We start from the raw sequence: 12,805 nt of genomic DNA on the forward strand, positions 1-12,805 counted from the left end.
GACCTTTTGTGGAGCATAGCTTGGAAGCCCACGTTGAAAATAGATCAATATCTGTTATGAGCTGCTCAGCTTTTAATGTTAACATGTTTAATCACATCGAAAGTAACGTGTGGCTAGTGGTGTCTTTATGGTTTTTTGCCTTTACCCCCCTCCCCAAAGAGGAGATGGTGCCACATTGTCCACATTGTTCGTAGTTAAGATTATCGGTATGTGAATTTGAAGCTTTCTGTCCGGCCATTTCTATTGCTATATTAAAGAGACTCCATGCTGATGTTATTGTTGGACGCTCTATGATATTTTGCAGTGTATATTGAGAGCTTATTGATGACAAATCTAAAATTACCTGTTATTTACTGTTCACTCTCAAAACAGCCAATTAAGTACAGTAGAAAGCTACACAGAAGACTCGACAGCTCCACTATCAGATGTTTTCAAGATGTGTTCAAGAGACTCGCTTTCAGTGTTTCTGCATAAATCTGCGGCAGTATTTTTGCGCATCTCCAAAGTTGAGCAAATTTCTGCTTCTCGCCCTCCAAGTTATTCTAAACGCATTCAATGATGTTAAGGTCTGGACTCCGGGGTGCTCAATCCATTGATCTGTTTTGCAAATGTGTTTCCTTCAGCCCCTCGGTAAGGGCTTCTGAACCAGCTCCGTTCAGTCATGTTCTCACAGTGGAAGGACAACCAGAAACACCTATTTTTTCCAGATTTGAAGCAAGAGTGAACCTTGATTTACTCTGATGGGACTTCCTTTTTTGTCTTTATTCTTACACTCCACGTTTCCCACACATTTTTCTTTGATTTCCTCTTTTCTCCCTCTCAATACTCTTCCAGCCAGTTTCCGTTATATACATATATAGATGCCAAACAACAATCTAAAACTCAATAGAAGTAAAACTGAGTTACTACTTATTGAGTCTAAATCAGCACTTAAAAAACATAATTCTCTGTTCACTTTCTATTGCTGAAGCTCATTGGTGTTTTTTTTTTTATAACTAATCATTTATTTTTCCATAAATAATGTCTCGGATTGCTTTTTTCCACCTTCAAAACTTCTGTAGATTACGGTCTGTTTCATCACAACACTCAACGCTAGTTTTAGTCAATACATTGGTTACATCACGCATTGACTATTGCAATGCAGTCCTCACAGGCATTCCTAACAAACATCCCCAACGACTCCAGCTCACTTTACCCTTACACTGTCTCCCTGTGTCTCAACGGATTAATTTAAGAATATTATTATTGACATTTAAAGCTTTCCATAATCTCTCGTACAGACCTCCTTCAGATCTATACTCCTCTTCTTCTTTGAGGACTTCATTAGCAGGCTTTTTAGCCAGAGCCAGAGCCTCTTCCTGTGCTACAACACAAACTTTGGGATACACTTTATCTTCATATCCGTGAACTGGATTCTATTATAGAATTCAAAACTGCTCCTAAAAGGCAAATCTTTAAATGGGCTTATTTTACTTAAATAGTTTTTGTTGCTTTTCTTAATGCGCTGATTTGTTGACAGTGTGTTGTATTGATCTTTTGGCGACCTTGAGTGTCATGAAAAGTTAGTAGTAAATAAAATGTATTATCATTTACTATTTTTTTTCCTCATATGTAAAACTATTGCTGTGTATTATTGGTCATGAGCTTTTTTATTCAGAATGGCAGTTTATTGCACATATATGAATTTTCAGATTAGTATTCTTTGCCCGTGACATCCAATGCAACAACAGCACTGAGGCATCAGATTATGTAGACTTAAGTGGATTAAATGGTGGTAATAGCCATATGCACAAAGGGTTAATATAGCCTGCAAACATAGCTGTCGCAGTGCTTTATGTGTTTGAATCATTTATAAATTATAAAGCTGTAGCCTTGTCATATTCCAGCTGGGGAAAGAGAGTACTTTTATAATTGTGTACATGAAAAGCCTCCTTTTGAAGAACAATTTGTCCATAAATACAGACACTAGGGTATTTCTGCTCCCTGTTGCCTGCGGCAAGTACCAAATGTAGCTTGCTCTTCAGAGGCTGTATGGAAGTTGGGCCTGGTTGAGCATTATGTAATCAGATTTTAATCTTCTGCATACGGACCCACATCCAGCCGATATGGGGAGCATAAATAATTTATCAGGCAATTATTCTGTTGCCCACTCCAACAAAGCAGTCTGTAAGGAGCTGTGTTTTTTCCATAAACAGTGTTACGATTTCCAGGCATGAGGCTTGTAGCAGTTTGGACCTGATATTTAAATGCTTTTAGAACTTAGTTGTTTCAGGTTGGTGTGTGTGTGTCAGGTGAACTGTGGATTGATTTTACTTTCACAGCTGCATGAAATCTTCTTACACCGCTGTGCGGAAAATTGCACGGCAAACACCGGAAATTTCTGAAATGAGCATATAAGTGCATTACAGATATGATCACTGGGATGAAGCGCTGCTGTGCAAAGAATTTAAATAGATAAGACTATTTAAAAAAAAAAAAAAAAAGCTTAAAAGGAAGCCAGGCTTTTTTAGGTTGTGTGTGGCTTAAAATAGTGTACATGCCCAACACCATTACAATGCGATTCAAAGTAATAGGCCAAATCCTTCTACTAGTAGGCCACCATTTCTACTGGACTCATTCCTACAGAAAATTAGACAATCAGTAAGGCAGTTGTGGCACAGCGGTTAGAGCACATAGATTAGCCAAAATGTGTTAGTTTGCTTCTTTGACACTGGACACTGGAGCTACAGGACTAAAGAAAGTAATGAAGTTATGAAATTAAAGTAATTGGAGCTTTTAGTACTTTGCAGACTTGGCAGACTGTGTTTGGTTCTAATCACTGTATCGTTTGTTCTGAGATCTCCCTACTAATCACTGTGTCACATGATCTGAGGCATTTCCCAGGCTTCTGTTGGTTCTAATCCCTGCACTGTCTTGTCTGTTCTAAGGCCTCCCCCAAAAGGCACTTGGTTCTAATCACTGTATCGTTTGTTCTGAGACCTCCCTCAGACTGTGATTAGTACTAATCACTTTGTCATTTGTTCGGAGACATCTCCCGGGCTCCTATTGGTTCTAATCCCTGCACTGTCTTGTCTGTTCTGAGACCTACCCCAGACTGTGTTTAGTTCGAGTCACCGTGGCGTTTGTTCTGAGACCTCCCCCCACGCTGCGCTTGGTCTTGATCCCTATGTCATTTGTTCCGAGCCTAACCACGGACTGCGAATGAGTCTAGTCACCACAATGTGTTGCTGAAATGCAGAAAGGTGTACGTTGAGTTCTTTTTAGGTGTCTCGCTCTTCATACTCCTCAGAGCAGGAGGGCTAATCTAAAATCAGGTCATTTCTTTTATATCCTAATGAACACAATTACACCGGCAGGGGGGACTGAGCGGATGTGTTTGATTACAGTTGAGCCAGTGTGTACTGCTGACAGTAGCCACACACACTATAATTTGAACTTGATATTCTCATTATTTCAGCGGTCGTAGTTGTGCTGGCTTGAGCACAGGCACTAGCAAATGTTTATTAATGTCTAAACTGAGCAAGATAAACCTTTTTCTGTTTTTGGGAAGGTCAATTACCAGTTGCTTAGTGTAATTAGCTCTAACCAATTAACGTCAGAATGCATTCAGCACACAGCTTTTCCACCTAATAATCCACTGTCTACTGAATCAGTTTCATGTTACATGTGTTACATGTGCATGACATTTACTCCCTAATTACGTGAATGAAGTGAGTTTGAGAGCCCTCCATTCATTCATGAGGAACAATAACATGGAAATCGGTGAAAAGCCAGTCACGGCCAAACTGCGGGATGGGTGGGGGCTTTGGGGATATCGGGCCCATTGCGTAGTCTATTTCTCAAGTGGCATACTGATTTGAGTATTGTTTCCAAGCAAAATATGCCCCGCTTTTTAATCACTTGTTTACATCTGCAGTTCTACCATTAAACTCTTGTGGTTTCATTAGATAGGACACAATTAGCCGTCTAGAGTGGTAATTGATTGGGTGATTGATTGAGGAAAACTCAAACAAAACACATGAATAGCAAATCCCCACTCTACAAATGACTTCTCGTTAACTATCTACAAGGACAACACTAGTGCCTTAATTTGTTTTGTGTGGTTGTCTTGTTTCCAAGGCTCAGTCACTGCTCAGAGTGCTCTGTGATCGAAGCATAGCCCCAGCTTTCTTAACCTTTTCAGCCTGTGGAAGACATAACGGATGAAAGACGCATGACTGTGCATTTCATTAAAGAAAAGAATTGCACAGTTAAATCAAATTTTTTTTTTTTAAGCTTACCCTGAATGTAGTCAGCCTCTCAGCCTGTGTCTTTTTAGCCTGGAGCTACAAGGCTAATGTAGCTAACAAGTAATGCAATTATTATTCAAACCCGAATCACACACTCGTCTCTATAGCTGTCAGAAAAGTCATTTCTTTTATCGTAGCAGTCGCTCATAACAGGAAAAAATTGCAGTATTGACAAATATTACATTCAGTTTGTTAGGTGAGCTGCATGCTGCCTCTTTCATTCTGTGTGCTGTATAGTGGGTTCTGTGTTGTGCTAGTCTATTCTAGCCTCTCTGTTGTACTTGTGGTTTTGTATGCTGTGTATTATGTTCTCTGTACTTTATTTTGGGTTCTCTATATTGGGTTCTGTTGTATTATGTTGTATTCTAGCTCCTGGTCTTTGTGTGTTGTTCTCTATGCTTTATTAAGGAATTTCTGTACTTCATTCTGGGTTCTGTGCAGTACTATGGGTTTTTAGTGCTGTATTCTGTGTTCTCTGTTGTCTTCTGGCTCCTGGTCTCTTGTGTGTTAAAGTCTTGGTTCTCTGTTGCATAGTCTGCTTCATTAAGGGAGTTCTGTGTTGCATTCTGGGTTCTGTGCTGTACTCTGGCTTGTTTCTGCAGAGTTCTCTGTTGTTTCTGGATTTAATGGGCTGTATTTTGGGTTCTCTGTACTTTGTTCTGTTGTGCCTACACCAGAGCTCCATGTCTTAACAATAGTTATATAAGGAACCGTATACAAGGTCCAGTCATGCCTTCAAGTGGTCCTTTGCATTGTCAAGGTTCTAAATAGAAACATTTGCTAAAGAATCCCTGAATAAGCCCGTTTTGCACGGATATAGCTTTACTGTAGGTTCTCTAGGCTTCATTTTGTGATCTCTTTGGTTGTATTCAGGGTTCTGTATGCCGTATTTTGTGTTCTCCTCTGGGGTCTGAGTTCCCTGCTGTGTTTTTGGTTCTTAATAATGTGTTTTGCGGTTCTTTTTGCCCTGTTTTGCATTCTTTTCTCTGAATCTGGCTTCAGTCACGCTCCACAGGTCCCTGTGGGTGAGTCTGAAAGCTGGAGGCCTCCCACACAATCTGCCTATATCAGACACTGACCTAACAGAAGGGTTCACACTCTAATTACTATTATCACTGCTTCCATTTCAGATGATTGGTTTGAATAGGTTTTTTAGGTGTTCCGGCGCGGCTCCGAGAGGGACTGAAAATGACTGAGATAATGCCTCGGATTTGGAGCGCTTTATAGGTCGTGATTATGTCTGCCGTCTCCTGCCTGCCTGATTTATCTCCAACACCAAAAAGAAAAACCCTCTTTTACCGAAGTATTGTTCGTGTGTTTGAATAGCTCTGTTCTGTCAGCGCTCCCCTCCCTGCGCCTCGTTTCTCTCGCTACACGTTTATTAAAGCGGCCTTCAGCCCGTCTGAACTGTTTGCCTCCAGTCTGCCTCTTAGCATGCCGAGCATCTCTGAGGAGCGCCATATAGAGCCCCACCCCGCTGCTCATAGACGAGAGGAGGGCGTTCTCACGATTAATAGTGCCCCGCATGGACAACTCTGCAACCCCTCACTGTCGTACCCACACTCATAACACACGGCCAGCCTGGCAGAGCTGGAGAGGGAGAGAAAACCTATATAAAGGTAGCGTAGAAATATTTGAGCTCATAAAAGAAGAGAAGCCAGTGTTGTCCCCCCAGGCCTTTGGCTCCATAGAGAGGGGGTGTTGTGACTCAGTCACCGCTCTCTGAGTCATATTTCAGCAGCTGAACTTTCAGTTTTTCAGAGCATGCTGCCTGAAACATATGCGATGTGTAGCCTGAAATACACTGATAGTCAGGAGTGCTAAACAAATCTTACAAATGAATGCAAACATGGGAAACATAGGCCACTTAAGCCTCTTTTCCATTAAGCCTGCAACAGCTAATCAACTGTAGCTAAATTTTTATTGCCTTTGTGTACAGATTACAAAGGATCAAATTAAAATGCATTAAAAATGTGGCTTTTTGCTGCCAGAGTGTTTCCATCCAACTGTTTGGCGTTATCGCTAGTTTCTCATATGGTGTAAATCCCCAACTATTGACTTCCCTGATGTTCCCATAATCTTTTGCTCATAACTCTTTTTCATTATATTTTATTTTGTTTATTTTTCTTCAGAACTTTTATGTGAAAAAACTCTTTATCTGCCATAAACAACTGTTAATGCCCTTTGCATTTAGAATGGCTACAGCCTTTTCCGGACCTCTCTCACTTTTAGAGCTGAAGAAAGAAAGTATCTTTACTGGCATTATAAGGGCAAGAATTCGCTCCCTTGCATTGTTACGGTGGTAGTAATTTCAGGCTCCTGCAGATGGCGTTTCTGCCACTGCTGGTAGACCCGTATGACCATACGCTTCCATACACATGCAGATTCAGCTACTTCCATCACACTTTGGTCTTTGGCACACCCAAATGCAATCACTTCTTTTAACCAGTCATTAATCTGCTCTGCATCTGTTCTGCATCTGCTCTGCATCTGCTCTGTGACACATTTTCCAAACATCCAACCAGACACTCACTGCACTTTACCTCCTCTTCTCAATCAATGAATCCCATCACACATCCTGCAGGGATTTATAGCCCAATCATCCTTGTGAAATACTATCTGCAGGAACCTGAAGTTCTTACCACCTTTAACATGCAGACAATTTTTTCAAATGCTTCTTTTCAGATATGTCAGCTCAGAAAGCCAGGGTCAAAGCCGAGGGTCAGCCATGCTATGGTGCGCCTAGAGAAGAGAGGTTAGGGGTCTTGCTCAATGGCCGAACAGCGGCAGCTTGGCCACTGCTGACCACTAAAGAGCCTGTTTTAGCTTTAACGTCATTATTTATATATATATATATATATATATATATATATATATATATATATATATATATATATATATATATATATAGCAGTTTCCTACAACTCCTTAGCAGCTCAGCCACTCTGAGGTAAAACCTGCGTCCTCTCTGACCTCCTTGACCGGCAGGCTTGTGCTGGCAGTTTGGAGCATTAATTCCTTTTTTTTTTTTTTTTTTTGTGCTGCAGTGATGAATCGTCTGACAAACCTGATATTATTTGTTGTTGTTTATGACACCCAGCACATGCTCTTGACGTTATGGATTATAGAAATGTCCGCATGCTGGTCCGTTCACGGCAGATATAACACATATGGGTCACTTAGAGATAAATGGGAACTATCAAGGCAGAAAGGTTGCAGGGAGGCTTGTAATGTGAACGCAGCCTTAGAGCAATGGAGTGAGCGATAGAGTCAGGGCTGCTGGTTTTCATTCCACTCGAGCAGGAGCACACCTAATGCCACTTGTTTAATCAATTCTCAGTCTTTAAACAGTTGATGAGTTGCATCAGGTGCACTCCTGAATACAAACCTGCAGCCAGGCTGGCAGCTTGCAGAGAAGATTGAGCATGAAGCACTTATGCTCTCTCTTAGTGCCCATCAGCCACACCACTTTTAGCCACACACAAGAAGATAGAAAGGGGAGTTGTCCTTCTTCAAGTGAACAGCAGGTTAAATAGGGTTTAAACACATAAACAGAGTATCAGTGTGTGTGTATATATGTATGTGTGTGTGTATATATATATATATATATATATATATATGTGTGTGTGTGTGTGTGTGTGTGTGTGTGTGTGTGTGTGTGTGTGATAAACAACACTAATGTGATTTAAATGTGTGTGCCATAGGCCTACACTATGGCTTGCATTTCCCCGGGTGATAATACAGTATAATTACCATGTAAATACCAACTAGGATATCTTCATTTGGTTGAAAGCCTATTTATCTAGCATTATTTTTTTCCATACTGGAAATACATGGTATAATCTTTCCAACCCAGCCAAATACACTTTTAGAACGGCCACTGACAACATGGATGTAGTTGACATAGTTGAATGTGCATAGAGGTAGAACCCTAACTATCAGTACGGTTACGTCAGCTAACAGATCCCTGCTCTGACTAGCATTGCGCTGAGTGGTGTGGAGAAAGGGAGACTCTAGGCCATCGAACCTCTTGATGATTCTGGGATCTCTTAATGATTGGACCAAGAGCCTTTAGAAGGCCCCACCACTCTAGAGCACCGTCATGGTCTCATTATCTCATACATTTACATTTATGGCATTTAGCAGACACTCTTATCCAGAGCAACTTACAAAAGTGCTTTGCTATTTACCCAAGAAAACCTTAGCTAATTAGAATAGACTAAAATTCAAAGATACCTCTAAGCTTTAGACATTACTAAACACAAGACAATAAGGCGACCATAGTACTCTATTTGCTATTTGTCCAAGTACTCTCTGAAGAGGTGGGTCTTCAGTCTGTGTTTGAAGACAGCGAGCAACTCTGCCTTTCGGACACCCAGGGGCAGCTCGTTCCACCACTTTGGTGCCAGGACAGAAAAAAGCCTGGACGCTCGTCTTCCGTGGATTTTGAGGGATGGCGGGTCGAGCCGAGCCGTACTTGAAGCTCGAAGGGCTCTAGGTGCGGATCGGCTTTTGACCATTGCCATCAAGTATGGAGGGGCTGGTCCGTTCTTGGCTTTGTAGGCCAGCGTCATACAGAAACAATGTTACAGTGCAAAAAAAAATTAGCCAATTAGTTATTAATAGTATTTGCTCAATGAATATCTTAATAGATTTTTGACCTGAATCTTCAGTGTACATAGGAAGCAGTGGTGTAGAACGATTATCTGTGCTTTTTGAGATGTAAAAGCCCATGACTGTGGTGAAACTCTACTGTCATTGAATCCAGTTTAGACCTTCATTCGACACCAGCCTCCTTTCCAATCAGAAGCATGAGATGATCTTCTCTTGTCTCATATTATTTATATACTACAGTTCAGAAGGTAAAAATTAACAGTACATAATTAATTATCAGGAAAAGAACAGAAGTGTGTCCACAGTGATGAACAGAGCTGTAGATAATTCTCAGATGACTGAGAAAACTGCAGACTGAGAACGCGAGGATGTTATAATACGTTATAATCAAATTATATTCCCACACCTTTTAGTATTTCTGTTTAATTAAATTGTTAATGTGTAAACAGAGTCAGTCAGTCTAGAGACACCTACCATTCTAGTGACACAATTGTTCACAGTGATGTGAAAGGAAACAGTAGTACACTGCCTGGTGACTGAGAAATTGGGTGCTTCCCAATTGTGCACTAATTACTAATCCCTTTATCTTTATTAGAATTACGTATAAAACTTATGGATGTATATGATCACCGGTGGTTTTACATAATAAATCAAATATTTATTTTTTATTTATATTTTTGATTGTAATCATTACAACCCAACTCTTGGTTCCATTCACCACCACTATAAAGGAATCAGGTAAAGGGTCTCTAGACTGAACCGTTTCAGGAATAGAGACTGATATATGACCACAGTGTGTTATATTAGAATATTTAATAGTGTAGCCAATAGCTGAGATACTTATATTAATATTATTATTAATAATGTGTCATGTAAAAGCACATTTTGCTGTCTGTTTTGTAATATTGAAATGGACATCATTTTACCCAGTAATAACCTAAACAATAATATGACTAGTAGAGTAGGGAGTAAAGTGCACTATGTGCAGTACTGTCTTTGCTGTGAAAGCTAGGCTGAGTCGAGCAGAAGCAGCTCATGGTGTAGTATAGACACCTGGGCCGTTAGTAAATGCAGTGGACAGGTGTGGTTGGGCGGGGGGACTCTGGAGTGATTGTGGAGTGGGGAATGGATTTGGCTTTGGGGGGATGCTGTGCAAGAGAGAGAGTGAGTGAGAGAAAGGCAGGCAGACCTGACTGCAGATGCTGGGCGCTCTGTCTGAGAGATGGAGTGTAAATTTGGGGCCGTGTGGTCCAGGCCACAGCCATAATGGAGTGGATTCGGTTGGATTAGGCACCAAGTTGCCTCCAAACTGGCTGCCAGGATCTCACGGTTACAACTGGGGCGTGATGATGGCCCAAGCCAAAACTAACAGGAGCTGCGATCCCGCTGCCAAATGAGGGAGGATTATCTCCACTGCCTCACTGGGGGCCTTCAGCGTGTGCCTTCACATACTCACACACACACACAACCTATATTTGGGTTTCCGCTTCTGGTATGTGTGCCTATGTAATTGTGTTGGAGCGGGTTTGTGTCTGTTCTGTGCTCGGTGCCTCCTCTTCTCCCTTCCTGTCCATCTTTTAACTATTCTGAAGCCTCTAACACCACCACCACCACCCCCCCCCCCCCCCCCCCGACATGCTAACAGATGCCCTTCACGGCCAGAGCGCAGAGGCTTTTACTTACCCAGCATGCCGCTACACTCCGAGGACTGCGGTTTCCTTCCAGTGCCGCCCACTCCTCCACTGTCCTGCAGACCCTTGGAGCAGAGCTTAATTTGCGCTCTCTGTGTCTCTGACTATCTCTCTCTCTCTCTCTCTCTCTCTCTCTCTCTCTCTCTCTCTCTCTCTCTCTCTCGCACCTGCTGTCATGCTGTCTCTCAGTCCCTCTGTGCACCTCAGGTGTCCCCTTAGGGGTAGTTCTCAACAAAGTATTAGCTTTTTAAGATTTCCGAAAGGGACTTTTACTTACGCATGAATTAATTTTTGGAATTTTACTTTAGGCCTTTTTGTTAATTGCAAATGACATTACTGCACTCTAAAACCCTAAGGGCTTGAATGTGTGGCCACTCTTTAGAACAGTTCATAATTTGAACTGAAAAAATTTTTTTTTTTTTTTATATAGCATAGTTATAGTTTCTTTCACACCTACAGTGTTTGGTCCAAACCTTTCTGACTTTTCGGACCACAGTCCAGACCAAAGGACCCAAGCCTCCTCAGATCAAAAGAGATGGTTTCTGTCTGGATGGAAATGAACCATGGCTGGGTTTGTTTGCAGTGTTTAATCGCTTTTTTGCATGGTTTGGACTTCCTGCCAGTTACAGGACGCTGAGGAAGGCTATCGTTACCTATTAAACAACAGAAGAGGAAAAAGAGGTCCGGAAGAGAAGTAAAAATGAGCAGCAAGAGCATGTTAGGGCTTTTATATATGTTGGTGACAGAATTTCTGTTGCAGGGTAAGCAGTACTGTGCTTGAGGTTGGTGCTGCTTGTAATAATACCCTAATATTAGCAGTTTAGTGGCAACCAAACAAATCTGTCCATTCATTATTTCTGGACTTGCTATACTTGCTAAACTGCAATGTCAAACCAAAACTAACTGGATCAGATGTTTATAGTGTAACAAAAAAGACTTTTAGGTATAAAAACCATTAAAGGGCTCATATATTGGGACAATTCCCACCATTTGTTTTAGGGGGGACAAAAGTTTGTCATATAAAAACATGTTTACTCGTTAGTCCATTCAGACCTTCTATTATATGGAAACAAAACCGATCCATTTGTATATAGATCCGACCATCTTCACAGCAAGTTCGTCCACTTGCATTGACATAAGCAGGAGTGTTTCAGCTGATGGATTTTTTTAATTAGACATGACAGTAGGCAGCCAGTTAGAGGTGTGCCAGTGTGTGTGTATATATATATATATATATATATATATATATATATATATATATATATATATATATATATAAATGTGTATGTGTGTGTACATGTATGTAAACAGGACCTTTAGGAACTAATCGCAGAATAATAAGCCTGCAGCTACATAGTATTTACATGGAACAGCAGTGTGCCCAAGTTGTTCTAATGTTAGAAAACTGATTGATGAATGTAAGCCTGAACCTAATGGTCAGTGGATCCTGAGGCGTTTAAGGCATTAATGCACTACATAATGGTTAATAGTCCAAGATCTGACACTGACAAATGTAGTTCCCTAAAATACATGATATATAGCATGTGTTTCACTTAATTCTCTCTTCACACTGACCTTTCAGGCAGCAGATAAAGCTATAATATTAATTCAGAAATGATATATTGAAACATATTGAAACCATGCTAAATCAGAAATGCAAAGTTCATGACTTCTCTTCTTGTCTAGACTGTATTATTGTAATTATTGTTTGTCAAAGTTACGGATGTTTTCTTCAGCGTTTTTATAGTTCAAAAACACATCTCCTAAATTACTCACTGGCACCAAGAAAATTGATCACATCTCCTTGTCCTCAGCCTCTCATCTTACCCTGTGTCCATTAGGCTATGCTATCCAGTTAAACGTTCTATTAAAGCCCTTGTTTTTAATGGGCTAGCTCCTCCTGTTTGGCTGGTGTGTTGCTTACCTTTGGCTTTTCAACAGACTTTCTTGAAGCTTAAGGGAGATTAGTGTGTTTACGGCCCGCACAAGCCTGAGGGAACAGCGTGGTCCTGACCATGTCAGAACTCGGAACTGAACACTCCCATAATTTCAGCAAGGGAGAGAAAAAGGCATAGAAGACAGATTAAATAACACAAATTTAAAAAAAGATGTGAATTGATAAAACCTTCCGTTTCCAACCTTAAGCTTTATGTAGCATCTTAAAATAACAGCTTCAAATTTATTGTAATTGTAAAACTTTGGGCTGTATCT

The 12,805-nt window shown here is 40.8% G+C and overlaps 1 protein-coding gene across 1 annotated transcript in view; it reads left to right on the forward strand.

The window, feature by feature from the left end:
• Positions 1–12,805, forward strand: part of rngtt (RNA guanylyltransferase and 5'-phosphatase) — a 177,524-nt gene that overhangs the window by 159,313 nt on the left and 5,406 nt on the right. The gene's annotated exons all lie outside the window — the stretch shown is intronic.

This window comes from Salminus brasiliensis, chromosome 1 (genome assembly GCF_030463535.1).
Source record: "Salminus brasiliensis chromosome 1, fSalBra1.hap2, whole genome shotgun sequence".
NCBI lineage: Eukaryota > Metazoa > Chordata > Actinopteri > Characiformes > Bryconidae > Salminus > Salminus brasiliensis.